This window comes from Tenrec ecaudatus, chromosome 2, assembly GCF_050624435.1.
Source record: "Tenrec ecaudatus isolate mTenEca1 chromosome 2, mTenEca1.hap1, whole genome shotgun sequence".
In the NCBI taxonomy this organism is placed as follows: Eukaryota; Metazoa; Chordata; class Mammalia; order Afrosoricida; family Tenrecidae; genus Tenrec; species Tenrec ecaudatus.
Window position 1 is genome coordinate 146,322,815 of NC_134531.1, and position 21,305 is coordinate 146,344,119.

Below are 21,305 nucleotides of genomic sequence, written 5' to 3' on the forward strand. Positions count from 1 at the left end.
CATGAACCCTTTGATGATTTATAAATTATTATTATTTTGTCATATCTTACACTGTCCAATGTCTCCCTTCACCTACTTTTCTGTTGTCCGTCCCCCAAGGAGGATGTTATATGTTGATCCTTATAATCGGTTCCCCCTTTCTACCTCACCTTCCCTCCACCCTCCTGTATCGCCACTCTCACCACCGGTCCTGAAGGGATCATCTGGTTCCTATCTGTACCAGTAGCTGGATTTGTAAGGTAGAATTTGGATAATGATAGTGGCGTGGGGGGATGAAGCATTTAAGAACTAGAGGAAAGTTGTATGTTTCATCATTGCTACACTGCACCCTGACTGACTCGTCTCCTCCCCACTATCCTTCTGTAAAGGGATATCCAGTTGCCCACAGATGGGCTTTGGGTGCCTAATCTGCACTCCCCCTCATTCACAATGATATGATATTTTGTTCTGGTGATACCTGATACCTGATCCCTTCTACACCTCATGGTCACACAGGCTGGTGTGCTTCTTCCATGTGGGCTTTGTTGCTTCTGAGCTAGATGGCCGCTTGTCTACCTTCAAGCCTTTAAGACCCCAGACGTTATATATTTTGATAGCCGGGCACCATCAGCTTTCTTCATCACATTTGCTTATGCACACATTTGTCTTCAGCAATCGTGTCGGGAAGATGAGCATCATGGAATGCCAGTTTAATAGAACAAAGTATTCTTGCATTGAAGGAGTACTTGAGTGGAGGCCCAATGTCCATCTGCTACCTTAATACTAAACCTATAAATATATGAACATAGATCTATTTCCCCATTATCCTATATAAATATATTTACATATGTACATGTCTGTATTTAGACCTCTATAAATGCCCTTTGCTTCCTAGTTCTTTCCTCTATTTCTAAAGGGGGTTTTCAAAAATGAACATACTATGTTCAGAGAAGAGAAGTTGTTGGTTTCCAGTCTATCCAACACATGACCATTACCTAATTGGCCTACCTCAGAAGAAGTGGGACCCGACCTCTACAGTGAAAAGATGGTTAAGGAGAAATCGCACAGCCAGCCGATGATGCTCTGATAACAGCAGAGCATACTCTAAGTGAAGGTGCCAATCAAGAAGCAATATAGAAATATCTTAAACAACAGTTTCTTAGGGGGGGGTATTGTCAGATATTATTTAATACTTTTAGTAAATATTTTAGAACTTTCTTCTAACACAATCTAGTTTTGTGTACCTCTTTTGTTGTTCTTATTTAAGTAGCAACTGTGTGAAATAATAAACCGCCTTTTGGCATATCTTTTTTATATCTAAAACCATCATTAGGGCAGCAAACTGGTTGTTAAATTATTTGAATCCCACCACTAGAGGAGGGGATAATTGAAGAAGGGAAGTTCTTTAAAAAACTCCCTGCCATAGGAGGAAAGTCAAGGGAGATGGAGGAAAGAGCTAGGAGTCAAAGGGCATTCATGGAGATCTAGACAAAGACATGTACATGCAAATATATATAGGAAGATGGGGAAATAGATCTATGTGTCTATATTTATAGGTCAAGTATTAAGGTGGCGGAAGGACCTTGGGCCTCTACTCAAACACTCCCTCAATGCATGAATACCTTCTTTTATTAAATTGGAACTCTATGATGCTCACTCTCCCGACACAACGGCTGGAGCCAAAGTGGGTGAATAAGTAAATGTGGTGAAGAAAGCTGATGGTGCCCGGCTATCAAAAGAGATAGTGACTGGGGTCTTAAAGGCTTGAAGATAAACAAGCGGCCATCTAGCTCAGAAGCAACAAAGTCCACATGGAAGAACACACCAGCCTGTGTGATCACGTGGTCCCAAAGGGATCAGTTACCAGGCATCAAAGAACAAAAAATCATATCATTGACTGCACACCTCCATGATAGGATCGCTGAAGACAAATGGGTGCATAAGCAAATGTGGTGAAGAAAGCTGATGGTGCCCGGCTATCAAAAGAGATAGTGTCTGGGGTCTTAAAGGCTTGAAGGTGAACAAGCGGCCATCTAGCTCAGAAGCAAAAAAGCCCACATGGAAGAAGCACACCGGTCAGTGCGATCACGAGGTGCCAAGGGACCAGGTATAAGGCATCATGCAAAAAAACCCGAAAATGATATAAGTGTGTGTATGTATGTGTATATATGTGTATATGTATATATATACCATATTAAATGAAGGGGGAAGTGCAGAGTGGAGACCCAAGGCCCAAGTGTCGGCCAATGGAGATCCCCTCATAGAGGGGTTTAGGAGAGGAGATGGGTTAATTAGGGTGCGAGGTAGTACCGATGAAGAACACAGCTTTCCCCCAGATCCTGGATGCTTCCTCCCCCCAACTACCATGATCCGAATTCTACCTTGCAGGGCTGGATAGGACAGAGGCTGTACACTGATACATATGAGGGCTGGAGGTACAGGGAATCCAGGGTGGATGATACCTTCAGGACCAAGGGTGTGAGGGGCGATGCTGGGAGAGTGGAGGGTGAGTGGGTTGGAAGGGGGGAACTGATTACAAGGATCCACATGTGACCTCTTCCCTGGGAGAGGGACAGCAGAGAAGGGGGGAAGGGAGACCCCGGATAGGGCAAGATATGACAAAATAATGAGGTATAAATTACCAAGGGCACATGAGGGAGGGGGGAAAGGGGAGGGAGGGGAAAAAAAAAGAGGACCTGATGCAAGGGGCTTAAGTGGAGAGCAAATGCTTTGAGAATGATTGGGGCAGGGAATGTATGGATGTGCTTTATACAATTGATGTATGTATATGTATGGATGGTGATAAGAGTTGTATGAGTCCCTAATAAAATGTAAAAAAAGAAAAGAGGAGAAAAAATGATTAGGGCAGGGACTGTACAGATGTGCTTTATACAATTGATGTATGTATATGTATGAACTGTGATAAGAATTGTATGAGCCCCTAATAAATTGTTAAAATTAAAAAAATTTTTTTTAAAAGAATTGAAAAAAAATAATAATAACAATTTAAAATTTATGAGGCATCCATGAGGATGGGAAGGTGGGGAAGAGGGAAAAAAGAGGAGCTGGAAAAAGAAGACTCAGGCAGAAAGAAAATGTTTTGAAAATGATGATGGCAACATATGTACAAATGTGTTTGATACAATTGATGCATGAATTGTTATAAGAGCTGTAAGAGCCCCCAATAAAAGTTTTATTAGTAAAAGAAAAAAAAAACACCCAGATGAGCCCGTTAACTGGCAGAATTGAGAGCGATCATAATAAATTGTTATTTAAAAAAAAAAAAAAACTCCCTGCCATCGCGTTGATGTCAGCGCATAGCAACCCTGCCAGACACAGTAGCATCGCTTTGTTGTGCTTCCAGAGAGGACGTGTACGGAAGCAAAAAGCCTGCCATCGCCTGTGGGGCGGCCGGGAGTTTCCAACCGCTCGCCTTGCATAAGGAGGCTATCCCCAGGGCGCCTCAGAGAAGAAGGAGGATGGCATATGAGAGCCAACGGAGGAGCTGGTCTTGTGTTGCAATAGGAAGAGACAGGGTATCAGAGAGCAGACGCAGCTTTGTTTAGAGATCTGGATAATAGACACTGCATGTGAACACAGGACTGAAGACATTGAACCAAAATTAAATAAAGAAGCAAAAGGTGCACAATTAAAGAGTTATTAGAAAGCTGTAAAGGAAATGGTAGTATGTGTGTGGAAGGGAAATGGTGACTTGTACTTTGTCCCCCCTTTTCATTCTTTTGAGCACAACAATCCCATTGGGTTGATCGACAGTGAAGACTATCCTTTCTCAGGGTTGGTATGTTGGTGTCCACCCTCCAAAATACCCCTTTCTCTGGATCAAGTTTCTCAGGAGAGCAATTGAGTAGTCACAACTTAGGTGGCAATCAAAGTCTCCGAGAAACCTGTACTCCAGCTTGGAGACTGGTGACCTGCTGCTAAGAGGGAGCAGAGTAGGGCCCGCCTGTCACAGAGCCTGCCTGTCACAGAGGTTCTCGCCCCTGAACTGTCTGGGAAAGGCTTCATTTCCCATGTTCCAATTTATGGGACAATGTATATGAGGCCTATTTAGTCCTACCTCTATTTGGAAGTCTCGCCCTCTTCCATAACGTTAAGTAATTTTAAATGTCATTGTTACGCGTAGTGCCCCTATAGACCGTAGAAGGTCCTGTGCCATCCCCACCGTCGTTCTTATGTTGGAATCTATTGTTGCAGACACTTGGCCACTCCATCTCGTCCAGGGTCTTCCTCCTTTTTTGCTGTCCCTCCTCTTTACCAAGCATGATGTCTTTTTACAGGGACTGGTCTCTCCTGACATGTCCAAGCGACATGAACCCAAGTCTCCCATCCTTGTCTCTGAGGAGCATTCTGGCTGTCCTTCTTCCAAGACAGAGTGGTTTGTTCTTTTGGCAAACGCTGTTGCTTTGAAAATTCCTCCCCGGCCCCACAATTCGAATGCACCGGCTCGCCTTTGGTCTCCCTTATTCCTAGTCCAACTCTTACAGGTGTCTGAGGCGGCTGCAAGGAGCATCCCGGCTTTTCACTTCAAAGGCTGCTAGACGGATGGATGAGGCACCAGACAGGAGTCAACGGGAACCCTCTTCTCCTCAAAAGTTGCCTGAAAATAATCTCATTTAAACACTGTCTACAAAGACATGGGCACGGTAGGGGCAACAACAGGTATATAGAGGTACCCAGGAACTAGCAACAGGAAAGAAAAAACCTAGAAACCGTTTCCTTTCCTGGACAAGCGATGGCAGGGTGGAGAAATGGTGCTCCTGGGTCGTAATGAGGGCACGAGCCAGGCCGTTCCTGCAAGAAGATGGCACCAAAGTTGGGAGAAAGTGGGGAGACGTGCCGCGGTCTGCCCTCCTGCTGTTCCCCCTACGCTCATGGGAATCCCTTGCTGCGCGCCATTGGAAGACAGTGGGCAACGGACCCGAGGAGATACCATTTGCTGAGGTCAGTGCTTCAGGGTTCAGAGGTCAGGGAAGGATGGGGAGGAGTTCTGGAGACTGAAGGAAAAACTGAGTGTGATTCGTGCCAGAAAATTAGATCTTCTTACAGGAAACAATGAAAATCACAATTTAAGAGGAATATCATCTATGAAATATACATGGAGTCCTAAAGATGTGGTAGAGATGAAAGAATGAGAAAGATACAATCAGGTAGTTCACAATAAGATTCTAGTAATTTTTAGCTTTCATTAATCTTACTAATTAGATACATACAAGCAAACAAAGCAAAGTCACTGCCATCAAGTCTATTGTGACTCATAGCGACCCCATAGAACAGGGTGGACATGCCTCTGAAGGCGATGCTTTACAGGAGTAGAAAGGCTCATCATGCTTCCCTGGAGTGGTTGGGGGTTTCAAACTGCTGACCATGAGGTTAGCAGCCCATCGCACAACCACGGCGCCAACAGGCCTCTCTATGTATACCCTGTGGGTTTCCAATGCTGTACCTGTTTACAGGAGTGGAAAGTTCAGTCTTTCTGCCGAGGAGCTGCGGGTGGTTTCAAACTTTCAAACTGCCAACCATGTGGCTCGCAGCCCAATGCATAACTACTAACTACTATACCACCAGGGCTCCTTGGTGGTACAACGAGGGGATTGAAATGGATGAGTTTAATCAGAATGTGTATGAATTGTTAAATGCAAAATTATGATGTGCACTTTAAATCCCAACCCAATTCACATGTGTTGTCTCTCTGTCTCTGTCTGTCTCTGTCTCTCTCTCTCTCTCTCAAACACACACACACACAGGTTAAAAAACAATATGAGACAAAGTCAGCCATCTTCACTCTTAAGGAGCATTCTGCGTGTACTTCCTCCAAGAGAAGTTTGTTCATTCTCTGGCAGTCCATGTAAGACATTCAATACTCTGCCAACATCAGGGTTCGAATGCATCAGTTTGTCTTGAGTCCAGCTTCCAAATGCAGATGAGGTGATTTAAAATCCCATGGCTTGAGTGAGGTGCCCCTTAGTGCTCCAAGTGACATCTTTATTCTTTGATACTTTGAAGAGGTCTTGTGCAGCAAATCTGAGCAATGCTGGCAGCGTTTGGTTTCTGGACTGCTACTTCCACGAGCGCTGATTGTGAATTCAAGTTAAATGTTGACTTCAATATTTTCTCCATTTATTGTGATGTTGTTTATTGGTCTCCGTGTGAGGAGCTTTGTTTTCTTTACAGTGGGTTGCAACCTAGACAGACGGCTGCAATCTTTGACTTTCATCAGCAAGTGCCTCAACTCCTCCTTGCTTTCAGCAAGAAAGATATCATTTGCATTTTGAAGATTGTTCATAAGCCTTCCTTCACCCTTAATGCTGCATTCTTCTTCATGCAACTCAGTTTCTTGGATTATTTGCTCAGCATACAGATATACTAAACACGATGAAAGGATATAACTCTGACACGCACCTTTTCTGACTGTACACTGTGCAGTATGTCCTTGTTCAGAGTGTCATTGCTGGTGTCAGATGGACCTTGGCTCAAAGCAGAGAGTACAAGAAAGATGCCTCCTGTGTAAACATTCGGCCGGGACATTCGACTACGTGGGCCATAGGAAAATGTGGATAATCTGCTGAGAAGGATTTCAGAAGACTTCGCGCACTCATTCAGAACTTGTCCATGGATCGAGAGGCAGTTGTGTGAACAGAACAGGGGAATACGGCATGGTTTAACATCAGGAAAGGTGTGAGACAGATTTATCCTCTCACCATACTTGTTCAATCTACATGCCGAACAAATCATCCGAGAAGATGGACGATATGAGAGAGGATGCGGCATCGGGGTTTGAGAACACTCATTAACAACCTTTGGTGTGCAGATGACACCAGCTTGCCTGCTGAAAGTGAGGAGGACTTGAAGCACTTGCTGATGAAGATCAAGGATTGCAGCCTTCAGTGTGGATGACAACTCACTGTAAGGAAGACTAATATCTTCACACTGGATCAATAGGTGACATCATGAGGAATAGAGAAAAGGTTGACGTTGTCAAGGGTTTTGTCTTACTTGTATCCACAAACAATGTTCATGGAAACAATAATCAAAAGATCAAAAAATACATTGCATTAGGTAAATCTTCTGCCCAAAACTCTTTAGAGTATGGAAGAGCAAGGATGTTTCTTTGAGGACAAAGGTGCACCTGACCCAAGTCATGGTATTCTCCATGACATCTCCTGCATGTGACAGCTGGACATTGAATAAGGAAGACCGTAGAAGAATCGATACATTTGAATTGTGGGGCTGGAGAAGAATATTGGAAAGCCCCTGGAGGACAACCCAATCTGTTTTGGAGGAAGTAAGGGCAGAGTGCTCCTTAGAGGCAAGGATGGCAAGACTTCATCTTCCATCCTTCGAACATATTGTCAGGAGCGACTAGTTCCTGGAGCAAAACATCATATTTGGTAAAGTGGAGGGGTGGTGAAAAAGAGGAAGGGGCTTAATGAGATGGATTGACCCGGGGGTACAGCAAGGGGCTCAGGCACAGGAACAATTGTGAAGGTGGTGCAGGACCAGGCAATGTTTCCTTCAGTTGTGCCTAGGGTCACTATGAGTCAGAGCCGGCTCCAAGGCACTGAACATTTCTTTGTTCTGTTCAAACAACTATCTCTTGGTCTATATAAAGATTCTTCATGAACACAATGAAATATTCTGGAGTTTCCAAAGTTTTTTATGATCCACACAGCCAAATGCTTTTGCACAGTTAACAGAATACAAACAAACATCTTTCCGGTATTCTCTGCTTTCAGACAAGATCCATCTGATTTCAATAATGTTTCCCCTCATTCCCCATCCTTCTGTCTTGGCTTGAATTTCTGGCAGCTTTTGAATCATCTTCAGGAAAAGTTTACTTGCATGTGATATTGATATTGTTCAGTAATCTCTGGTGTCTGTTTAGTTGCTTTTCTGTGGAATGGGCACAAATATGAATCTCTTCTATCAGTTGGCCAGGTAGCTGTCTTGCAAATTTCTTGGCACAGATTCATGAAAGATCCCAGGCCTCCATCTGCTTGTTGAAACATTTCGGTTGGTAGTCCATCCGTTTCTGCAGCATTATTTGTTGTTAATCCCTTCAGTGCAGCTTGGGCTTCTTTCAGTACTATCAGTTCTTCATCACATACAACTTCTTCAACCAACTCTTTTTGGTACAGTGCCTCTGTACATTCTTATGCTTCCTGCTCATTCAACATCTTGTCCATAGAATTAATCTTTGAGATCAATATTGCAACCCAGGGCTTGAATTATCTCTTTTATTTTCTCAATTTGAGATATGCTAGGAGGGCTCTTCCTTTTTGGCTTTCTAAATTCACATTTCATTATAATACTCTGTCTTCTTGAGCTGTACTTTGACATTTTTCTGTTCAGCTCTTTTACTTCATTATTTCTTTCATTTGCCTTGGCTATTTCAAAAGCAAGTTTCAGAGTTTCTTCTGACATCTATCTTGGTTTTCTTTTGTGTGTTTTTTTCCCTTTCTTCGTTTTTGGTGGTCGGATGAGTCTTGGCATGACAGGAAAGACCGTGAGACCCAGGCAGACGCGGAGAGAGGCACGGGGGGCAGCGACAGGGAGCAGAGGAAGCAGTCGCTCTGTAAATTTTCATCCAAACTACATTAAACTGTTTTTAAACTTTATGGTAGGAGAGTGCCTACCAGTGAATTGTGATACTGCGGCTGTTTTTCAGACATTTGTGAGAAAATAAAACGAACAGAATTTAGTGAGCTACTGGAGATCCCCTTGCAGAGGGGTCTAGGGGAGGAGATGAGTCAGTCAGGGTGCGATGTAGCACCGATGAAGAATACAGCTTTCCTCTAGTTCCTAAATGCTTCCTCTTCCCCACCCCCCACTGTCATGATCTGAATTCTACCTTGCAAGTCTGGATAGAGCAGAGGATGTACACTGGTGCAGATAGGAGCTGGAGGCACGGGGAATTCAGGGCGGATGATACCTCCAGGACCAGGGGTGTGAGTGGCGATACTGGGAGGGTAAAGGGAGGGTGGGTTGGAAAGAGAGAACTGATTACAAGGATCTACATGTGACTTCCTCCCTGGGGGATGGACAACAGAAAAGGGGGTGAAGGGAGACGTCAGACAGGGCGAGATATGACAAAATAATAATTTATAAATTATCAAGGGCTCATGAGGGAGCGGGGAGGGAGGGAAAAAAAGAGGACCTGATGCCAAGGGCTTAAGTGGAGAGCAAATGTTTTGAGAATGATGAGGGCAACGAATGTACAGATGTGCTTTACACAATTGATGTACGTATGGGTTGTGATAAGAGTGGTATGAGCCCTAATAAAACGTTTTAAAAACAAAAAAAGAATTTAGTGAGCTAAAAAGGAGAGGGCAAGTTGTGCTGTCCATTATGGTAGTTACTCGGCACGTGTGGCCGTTAAAAATGTAACTAATTAAAACTGAGTACAAATTGAAATGCTGGTTCTCGCTCATGCATAGCCACATTTCAAGTTCCGCAGGCCTATGTGGCTAGAGTCCAAAAATCTGAAGCGCTGCCATCACTGAGGCAGGTTTTGTTGGACAGTCCTGCGGAGGAGGCTCGGGTGTGAAAGGAACCGCCAGGGTCTGGAGGGGTGATGGTGGGCAAAATTATGGAATCTGCTATAAAGTGCAACGACCGGGCAAAGGTAAAGCTTGCCACCTGGACGCCATACTTCCTAAGAGACATAGTGCTGCCAGGGTAAGACCGGTCCACACTATCACGTGGTGGTTGGTTGCTTGTGTGGAACGCAGCAAAGATACATCTTTCCTACGGAACTTTATACGCAACCTCAGGGTGTGGTTTACTTTTCAATTTTGTGATCTAAGTTTAGAGGAAAACAAAATTCACTTTGCACCATTATAAAGTTTATAATTTAACATTTTTAAAATAGAAAATGATGGGGGCATCTGTATGGGCCAAGTAATTTTCTCCAGAAGCTGAAATTTATTTGGGAAAAAACCTAGTAGTTAGCTCTTGTTCATATTTCTCTGAGTCCAGCGTTTCTTACTCCTGAGCATTCCACTCCTGCAGGTTTCCTTTCCTCCATTTTCTCAGGAGTGTAAACCTTGGAGCATAATTTCACACTGACTGTGTTTACAACCGTGGAGTTAGAAAGAGGGGGTCCTCGGGTCCCTGTGCGCAAGCATTCTTTCATTCTTTCAGTGTTCCTTTAACAACAGCGAAAAGGCTCTGGCAGCGCATCAGGAAAGTGCTGCAACTAGTATGGGGGAGGGCATGGACCTTAAGACTCTTGCGTGCAGGATAAATGTAAATATGCACAGAAAACATAAATTAAATTAGCTTAATGACAAATAGCAGTTTTCTACCTAAAAAAGAGATCAAATCACCAAAGGGGAAATGGGGCTTTGCTTACTGTCTAGGTCTAAGAAAACTCACAAGTTTCTTGATGTTGTTAAGAATTGTTAACAGTGTAAATTAGTAAGGCAAAGTATGGAGATGAGCTCAGAGTTATAAACTGTGTGGGTAGATTTTTTTTTTTAAAGAAGTGGTCTGCAGAGCAGAGACTATCCTAATACTAAATCCTCGCCAATCAACCCAGCTGACTGGCATCGAAGAGATCCTCTCCCCTGAGACCACTATGTTGTGAGGAAGCCTACGCGTTCATGTGAAAAGACCTATGTGGTGGAAAACCAATGTGAGCCTCCAGCTAGCAGCAGCATCAACTGCTGGTCATGAACACAAAGCCCCGGGGGATTTTCACCATCCTCTGCACACCCTCCGACTTGAAGAAGAACCGCTTGGTCAAGCCGCAGCATTACGAGAAATGATGAGTTCATGTTTAAGCCACTGTTAAACTTCAGTAGATACCTACACACCGCCCTAGGAAAGACCATCCAGCTTACCTCCTTTATAAAGCTTATACGTAATGATTGGTGTTGGTAAGTGCCTTCTAGTTTGCCTGTTTGCTGAAATATTTCAGTTGATAGCCTGTCCAATGCCTTCAGCGCCGCTTGCGCTTCTTCCTTCAATGCCATCCTAAGCTACGCCCGGAAACGGCTACCGGTTGACATCCATTCTTTTTGATACAGTGACTGACTCTATGTTTCCTTTCATCCTCCTGCATTGTTCAATATTTTGCTCATAGAACCCTTCCATATTGGGACTCAAGACTTACATTTTTTTCTTCAATTCTTTCAACTTGATAAATGCCAAGCACATTCCTCCCTTTTGATTTTCTAACTCTGGCCCTTGTACATTACATTATCATACTCCGTGTATCTTCTAGAGCCGCCCGTCAGAGTCTTCTGTTTAGCTCTTTTGCTTCATTATTTATTCCCTTCCCTTAGCTATTTATTGTATCTTCAGGAGAAAGTCTCCGCGTCTCTGCTGACATCTACTTTGGGTCTTTTCTTGCCTCTTTTTTTTTATTGACTTTTTGTTTTCATCATGCACAATATCCTTAATATTTCATTCCACAGTCCACCTGCTCTTGTCCATTAGCGTTCAACATGTCAGACCTATCTTGAGAGGGTCTCTAACTATGTGGGGTGGACCCGAGATCATAGGTAGCCCTCTGCAGGAGTAAGACTTGGTTTTCGATGCCTGTAAACAGGTGCGATCTTAGAAGCCCTCGGAGCCACAGGTGTTCACTATGAGTCAGCGCGGACTCTGTGGCGGTGAGTTCACAGGGCTGTTATAAGAACTGATGCGGTGGCATAGAGTTTTGTTTAGTTTTTGTACTTAGATTCTAGTGGATTTGTTTTAATTTTGGTCAACTTCAACTTGCATGTGCACAATTGATGGTCTGTCTTGTAGTCGGCCCTTGGCCTTATCCTATTGATAATATTGATAAGCATATATTATGTTTTGGTGAATGGAACTATGTTGTGATCTGGGGAAGGGAAAATCAGACAGACATTCCTTTCTCTTCCCACGACCAAATATGCCTGTATTTGCTCTCTCTCCCTTTTCTTTACGTCATTAGATGAACTGCTCCTGATGGGTCAAAAGCCAACAGTTCTGGTTGTGTTCCAGACGCACCAGTTCTTGATATCTCAAAGACTTACTCAATTAGCTCTTCCTTCTGCGACGATATCCATTTTTCCTGTCTTTTGACTCATTACTATCAGAATTAGACATGCTTTTATATCATCTACTTAAAAATAAACAAAGAAAAGACCTCTTCCTTAGTTATTGCTTAAGGAGTACCAAGTTTCTGCTCAGGGTGAAAGAAAATTATAAATAGATAGTGGTGATGGTTACACAGCAAAGTGAATATAATTATATAATCGATGTTACAAAATTGTACAGCTAAAAAAGGCTAAGATAGCAAAATGTTTGTTATATATATTTTACCACAATAAAATAAAATCATAAACATCTTTGTATTTATGGACTTTTAAATGTAAGGACTTTGTTTCACTTATTATTTCACTCTCCAGCTCCTACTCTCAACACATAGGCTTCCATGCGTGTGAAAGCTGGGCACTGAATAAGGAAGACTGGAGAAACACTGGTGCATTGGAATGAGGGTGCTGGCAGAGAACATTGAAAGTCCACTGGACTACCAGGCAGATGGCAAGCTTTTATTTCATGTGCCTTGAACATGTTATCAGGAGAGACATCATGCTTGGTGAAGCAGAACAATGAAAAAGAGGATGACTCTCAATTAGATGGATTAACAATGAGCTGAAATAGAACCATTGTGAGGATGATATAGGATCAGGCAATGTTTTGTTCTGTTGTACACAGCTATGATTTGGAACAAACTGCATGGAAATGAACAACAATAACTCACAGAAAAACGTCCTGAATTAGTGACTTATGGTGCCTGTCTTCACTTTCCCATCCCTCTCTTGACCAAGGCCCACTGGGCATCCATTCACGCCACTTAACTTAAACAGGTCTAGTCAAGGTCACCAGTGAGTTCCATGTTGCCAAATTTGCAATCCGTTGTCCTCATTTTCCTCCCTCTCTCAGCAGTATTCAACCCTACTCATTATTCGAAACAGCCTTGTATCTTGTTCTCCGCTACATCTCCCAATGCTCATCTTGTGCTACTTCTTTGGCAATCCCTTTTCTGACCCTTTCTCCTAGGATCAACCACAAATGGTTGACATGCCCCAGAGTTTAGTACAGAGATAGATCCCTTCTTTTCCCCATCTGCACTCTTTTTTTTTAAGACATTCATTATTCTTTAGGTAATCTCATTCAGTCCATGGTTCTAAATACATCTAAGAACCGATGAGTTCCATATCTACATATATATGTATACCTGACCATGTCTCCAAACATCAGAATCAACTGAGGCTGTATCCTTTCATCATACTTATAACAAAAATAGATACTTTACAGAAGAAAGCATGCAGGTGAAAACACCCCTCTGAAGAAATTCTGGAAATCCTCAGTCATTGTTGTTAGGGGCCATTGAGTCACTCCAGACCGAGTGACCTTGTGTTTAACAGAACGAAGTACTGCCTGATCAGTCACTTATTGCTACAACTATTGTCATGCTTGAACTCATTGTTGTAGCTTCTTTATTTTCTTTTTAAAAACCATTTTCTTGGAGGTACATACAACTCATCACAATCCATCCATCCATTGTGTCAAGCCCATTTGTACATTTATTTCCATCATCATTCTCAACAGTTTCTACTTGAGCCTTAGTATCAGCTCCTCATTTCCCCCCTCCCTCCCATCCCTCTTCCACACGAACCCTTGATAATTTATAAATTATTATTATTTTGTCATGTGTTACACTGTCCGATGTCTCCCTTCACCCACTTTTCCCTTGTCCGTCCCCCAGGGAGGGGATTATATGCAGATCCTTGTGATTGGTCCCCTGGGGTCTCTTTCTATTCCATATAAGGCTGGTGATTATCTTTTCCATATCTTTCAGAATAATGTTGGCTATAGCTCAGGATTGCATTGATCCGTAGACTGCTTTAGGCAGCATTGGCATTTTTACAATGTTAAGTCTTCCTATCCATAAGCATGATATCTTCTTCCATTGTGTAGGGCTCCTTTGGTTTCTTGTGTGGTGTTTTCCTAAGTATCATTGTCTAGATCTTTGTTTCTCTGGTTAGATTTACTCCTAAATATCTCATGTTTTCGGGTGACTAGTATAAATAATATTGTTTTCTTGATTTCTTTTTTCATAGTTCTGTTTGCTAGTGTAGAGGGATACAGCTGATTGTTGTATGTTGATCTTTTACCTTGATACTTTTCTGACTTTTTCAATCATATCCAATAATTTTCTTACTGAATCTTTGGAACTTTCTATGCATAGGCTCATATAACATCAGCAAATAAGGAGAATTTTGCTTCTTCTTTTTAAATTTGGATGCCTTCAATTTCCCTTTCTTGGCTCACAACTCTGGCTAAGACTTCTGGACCCGGTACTGAAGAGTAATGTTGGTAAAGGGCATCTATGTCTGCTTCTCATTCTCCAGGGGAATGTGCTTTCACTTACTCTTCATTGAGAGTAATATTGGCCCTTGGTTTTGTCTATAAGTCCTTAGTTTAGCTTCTATTTGAGGGATCTCCCTTCTATTTCTACTTTTGCATGTTTTTATCAGGAATGGGTGTTGCATTTTGTCAAATACCTTTCTGCATTGATTGATATGATCCTGTGGATCTTTTCCTTTGTTTTATTTATGGGGTGGGTTATATTGATATTTTTCAAATGTGAAGCCATCTTTGAATTACTGGTATAAACCTCACTTGGCTACAGTGTGTTATGTTTTGTTGGTTAAGATTTTGTTGAAATTTTTCATTTTCATGTTCATAAGTGAAGAAAGTAAGCAATATATTGCATTGGTCAAATCTATTGTGTAAGACCTATTTAAAGTGTTAATGAGCCAATATCTCACTTTGAGGACTAAGATTTCCTGACCAAAGCCATAGACTTTTCAGTCACCTCATATGCACATGAAATTAGGACAATAAGGAAGACTAGAAAATAATAATTGATGCATTTAAATTATGATGTTGGTGAATTTTCAGTCCCAGATGAGAAAACTATGGTTGGGCACCCCTGGGTGGGCAAGAATTCCTTCCATAGTCAATCCTGCCCCCGCTGCGCTCTGCACTTGAAAGTGCGCTGTGCTCTAAGCCTGCTCTGAGCAATCAGCTTTCAAGCTCTGAGCTTGAAAGAGTTTCTTCCAGGAATGAGCAACTTGACCTCATCTGCTGATCTGCTGAGACAGAATTCATGAATTTCCAGCTGCAGGGATGGTGTACCAAGTGCCCTTCACAAGAACATGACTATGTCCTCAGGTAGAACAGGGGCTGTCGGGGAGAGGGTCACTAGTTACTGGCCAGATGAAAGTGGCCATGCTTCTGGTTACCAGGAGGGGAATAGAGAAAAATGGGAGTGTCTTTGGCTGGGTTCTGCAGACAATCAAAACCAGTGAAGCTTATATGTATATGTGGACAGATGTTTATATCAAAAGGATGGCTCGCACAGTTGTGGAGGTGGGCAAGTCCCAAATGATAAGTCAGATGTCGGGCTGGAGACTTCTACTGTTCATGTAGCTGTAGGAACTGATTAACCCAGGATTGACAGGTCAGACAACTTCCTTCTGGCTGCAAAGTTGAACGAATCCAAGAAGGCAGGCCGCTGACTACTCCCAGGATGAGCAGGAAGTACAGCAGATTTCTTGAGTCCTAAGCACCAAAGGCCAGATGACAAGCCAGATACAGGTGCAGCAAAATGTAAGCAAGCTTTCCCACAGCATCCACTTATATTGGAAGCAGACCACATCTCATAAGATTACATGTTAGATCTCATCATTGGGGGACTATTACATCTTACTTGTCAAACTACTGAGAATCTTGGTCCAGTCAAAGAAGACACGAAATCTTGGATGTATTGCACCTTTATGGTTACCAGCCACCAGTGTTGATGTCTGTACTATCAGGTCACTTTCATTGTAGTTGTTTGCAGGCCAGCTGACAATTCACCTGTCCTGTCTGTCTCCTCGTCAATGTTTAATCTACTTCTCTATCCTTTACTCTGAAGCTCAGGATTCCAAGATTATTGTCTGTATCAGTTTTGTCTCTCATGTCTGTTGTACAGGTTCTGAGTAGTATAGCTGCCTAGTCCACCATCTTGCTGGAAGTCTTAGTTCTTAATAACAGGTCATTAGATCTGATATCAAAAAAACACGCATAACAAAAGATAAACCTTAAAGCTTTTGTCCATTAAAGGACTTTATCAAGAAAATGAAGAAGCAACCCACAGAATAGGAGAAAATATTTGGGAACTACATAAGCGTTTAATTTCCAGAATTTCTAAAGTATTTCTATAACTCAAGAACAAAAAGACAAAGAGCACAATTTAGAAATGGGCAAAGAACATACAAGTGGCCAATAGCACATTCGATATTGTGGATATGCAAATCAAAACCACAATGTGATACAACTATATGCCCCGTGGGATGACCATTCTCAGAAAAACATAAAATGAGTGTTGGTGAGGATGTGGAGAAACTGTTATCCTTATGCACTGTTGATGGGGATGTAAAATGATGCAGTTGCTGTGGAAACGTCTGGTGGATCCCCAGATATGAAACAGAATGCTCATATGACTCAGCAATATCATTTCTAAGTAAATACCCAAAAGAAGGGAAAGCACTGATCCAAATAAATAACTTGTGTACCAGTTGCTATTGTAGCATTATTCACAATGGCCAAAAGATGGAAACAACTCAACAGAGGAATGGATAAACAAAGTGTGGTATACCAAACCCGCACACTGGGATATTATGTGGCCATACAGAGAAACAGTTCTGATACAAGCTACAATAGGGATAACTTTGAATACTTTATCCTCAGTTAAATTATTTGCACTCATATTGTATGATCCCACTTAAATGAAATATTTAGAAAAAGTAAATAAAGAGACCAAAGTGTACGAGTGGTTACCGGGAGCTGGCAAAGGGAGCACGGAGTTATAAGGAAGGGACACTGTGTTTCTTTTTAGGGTGACAGCACCGTTTGGAAGTGGATAGCTGTGATGACCGCATCACACGGTGAGTAAAGTTACTCTTAGTGAATTGCACACTTAAACATGTTTAAAAGGGCAGTGTGCTGCTGTTGGTGGTGTCAGATGCCATTGAGTTCGTTCCAGCCCATAGTGAGCCTATGCACCAGAGCATGAACACCGCTCCTATCCTGCGCCCTCCTCACCAGTATTCCCAGGTTTGAGTCCACTGTTGCAGCCGCTGTCAATCTAGCTTCTTAAGGCCTTCCTCTTTCTCACTGCCCCTCTACTTTACGAAGCATGACGTCCGTCTCCAGGGACTTGTCTCTCCTGACGTGTCCAATGTGTGTAAGGACGAAGGCTCGCCATTGTGGCCTCCAAAGGGCACTTTGACCTTACCAAGCTCCAAGGCAGATCCGTTTGTCCTTGTGTGGTACTGCCAATCTCCTCCTCCAGCACTGCCCTTCAAATGCATCCACTCTGCTTCAGTCTTCCTTATGCAGTGGCCGACTCTCACGTGCATGTGAGGCCAGGGAAAATATTATGGCCTGCGTCCGTTGCGACTCAGTCCTCAAAGTAACGTCCTTGCTTTTCAAATACTCTAGAGAGATCTTGTGCAGCAGCTTTACCTAATGCAGTGTGTCTCCAGATCTCTTGACTGCTGCTTCCATGAGCATTGACGAGATGACATCCTTGACAACTTGAACCTTGCCTTCGCTTATCATGATGTTGCCTGTGAGGATTTGGTCTTCGTGACAGAGGGTCGTAATCCAGACTGAAGGCTGCCGCCCTTGGTCTTCATCAGCAAGTGCTTCAAGTCCTCCCCACGTTCAGCAAGCAACGTTATTTTATCTGCCTATCATGGTTGTCAATAAGCTTTCCTTAAATCCTTATGCCTTATTCTGATGCAGATGAGGCAACTAAAAATACCCTGGCTTGGGAGAGGGGCACTCTAGTTCTCAAAGTGACAGCCTTACTCTTCAAGACATCACATAGGTCTTGTGCAGCAAATTTGCTGCACAAATTTGAATTCTAACTGCTATGTCCATGACTGATGATTGTGAAACTGAATAAAATAAAATCTTGTATAACTGCAATGCTTTCTCTGTTTATCATGCAGGCCCAGTTGTGAGGATTTCTTTCTCTCTAATGTTGAGGTGTGATCCATATTAAAGAAACTATGTAGCCATCGATCTTCATCAGTCAGCACTTGATCAGTAAGTCTTGTAAGTTTTTAGCAAGTCAACATGCTTATTACAAGTCGTTAATGAGTCTTTCTCCAATCCTGATGATATATTCTTCTTCATATAGGCCAGCCTCTTCAATTATGACTCAGTATACAGATTGAACGAGTACAGTGAAAGTATATTACCCTGACACACACCATTCCTGATTGCAAACCACACAGTATTTCCTAACTCTGTTTGAACAATGGCTTCTTGGTCGGTGTGCAGGTTCTGCATGAGCACAATTAAGTGTCCTAAAATTCTCATCCCTTCCCAATGCTATCTGTAATTTATAATAATCCACACACTTTGATGCCTTTTTCCTAGTCGATAAAACACAAACATCTCTCTGGTATTTCCTGCTCTCAGCCAAGATCCGTCCAACATCAGCAATAATGTCCTTCATTGAACATCCTCTTGAATCTGACTTGCATTTCTGGCAGCTCCCTGTCTATGTACTACCGCAGCCTTTCTGAATTATCTTCAGCAAACTTTCACTTGCGTGTGATATCGATATTATTTGATCATTCCCGTGTCCTGTTGGATCATCTTTCTTTGGAATGTTCACAAATATGAATCTTTCCCGATTGATCGGCCAGATAGCAGTCCTCCAAGTTTCCAAACAGCTCTGCATCGTTTGTTAAGATGTCTCACTCGATAATCTGTCAATTCCTGGAGCTTTGTGAGTCACTACTGCCTTCCGCACAGCGTGGACTTCATCAGGACCGTTGACTGTTGATCATTTGATAGCTCCTGAAATGGCTGAATGTCAACAAATTCTTTGAGGTGCAGTGACTGTGTCTTCCTTTTATTGGGTTTTGGTGCTTCCTGTATCATTCAATATAGAATGGCAATATTGAGTATTTGGATATAAAGGTGTGGTAGTTATATAATATAACAGTTGACAATTTGCGACTTAAGAGTGAAGGGGTGGAGTTTAGCCTGTCAGTCAGGTTGAAGCTTAATGACCTCATTTGGAGGCCCTAGGGAGATCAATAGCTCGCTGGAGGTGGGACACATGGTCACTCCCTGTGTGACATTCCTGTTGAGAAGACATGTGGAGGTGTGCTAGAGCCCTGGAGCAGAAGGAGCTACGTGAAGACCCCTGCCAGTGCTGAGATGCTTCCACTGCCACTGGATCCACAAGACTCTCCACCCACTAGCCTGTGCTCTTCCTGTATTCGGCATCATTGCATGTGTTGCGTGAGTCTGAAGAAAACTTTATAGATTGGTTTCAGACATATAGGCTAATATTGGACTTACGGACTTGATCTGGGCTTGGGTGTTTTCTCAGTATTCAATTGCTCTTGTATATAAAGCTCTTTCTTATACACATATGAGAATCTATGGATTTGGTTCTCTAGTCAACCCAGACTAACACAAAAGGTAACACTGGTATTTGGAAATATGGGAAATTTTGGCAATATGTAAAAGTTTTAGATAATAATGGCAATATTCTGATCAATGGAATAAATTATCTTATCATCTTCTATTTCTTTTAAAAAATATGTACAAGATTTCATTTAATATGCAAAAATATATCTCCTGCTATTCTAAAATGTGCCACAAGGTGGCAGCATAACAATTAATTGCCAATTTTTTTAATCAGAGATTTTTCTAACTAAAATTAACAAAATCCAAATTAGAAAGCTTTCTTGGAAATAAATGCAGTAATATCAGATATATTAAATCTATGGATATGTGGTAGTTATATAATTTGTTGTCAATTTGAGAGTATTAAGAGTGAAGGGGTGGAGTTTAGCCTGTCAATCAGGTTGCAGCTTGATGACCTCATTTGGAGGTGCTAACTAGATAACTAGATCACTGGAGGCTGGATGCAGGCTTACTCCCTGTGAGAATCTCTATGGAGAAGACACATGGAGAGGGGCTGATGGAGCCAGACCTCTGGATCAGAAGGAGCTACTTAGAGACCCATGCCAATGTTGAGATGCTTCTACCGCCACTGGATCCACAAGACTTCCCACACTGACCTGTGATCGTCCTGCATTTGGCATCATTGCATATGTTTCATGAGTCTCAAGAGGACTTTATAGATTGGTATCGGACATATGGGCTAATATCGGACTTTTGGGCTTGATCTGGACTGGGCTGGGATGTTTTGTTAGTGGGCAATTACTCTTTATATAAAGCTCTTTCTGATACACATATGCGTGCCTATGAATTTGTTTCTCTAGTCTACCCAGACTAACACAGGGTATTAACCAGTGGAAGGTATATCTGTCTCAATACTCTATCAGGTATTAGGTTGGTCAAACTGCTACCTACATCTAAGCTCCTTATTAATCTTTCCTTTGACCCCATATCCACCCAGCTTAAAAGCTCTTCATTTATTCCGGTTTTTTTTAATCCCAGTAAATGTACTGTTCACCTGCTTTCTTAAGCCATAAACTAACAGCCACTCTATTGTGAAGTGTGGGACTTTAAATTATTGATTTATAGTTTTATTGTATTGTGGTAAACAATGTGATAGTTCTTGATACTGGCTTTGTAGTAAAATTGTATAATTTTTTAAACTACTTAAGAAGAACACCACACACACACACCCCCCAAAAAAACCCACTAAAAGTATAATGTTTCCTTTTGTTTATTTGGTTGGTTGGGGTTGTATGTGTGTTGTGTGTTTGTAAGAAGACATATGCTTTCTATTAGATGAAGGATTCTGGCTCTGTCCATTAAACCAAGCTGATTGTGTGTTCGTGTCTTCTATATCCTGATTAATTTTGATCAGCTGATTTATGAAGGAGACATGGCTTCAAAAAAATCCCCCATGAGGTTGTGGAGTTGTTGTGGTTGTGGACAAGTAATTTCCAACTAAGAGCCACCCTACATACTTACAACAGAACAAAAACATTGGCAAGTTCTACACTATGGTGATAGCTAGGTTTATTGTGCCAACTAGGACAATGAGAACATGTAGGCGGAGGTCAAACCTTGATTGGAGGGAAAGGAGATAAATGACTTTTCAAGACCTGCCCCCTTCTCTCTTCCTTCCTGGTGATCAGACCAGCGTGCTGCTGCTTAAACTAGTTCTTTGCCTCAACTGTGTGCTGCACTACCTGTGGGCTGAGCCAACCCATGGATCGTGTAGCTAGAGCTTGATGCTCCTTCCATGATGCTGGTGCATGCATACCTTG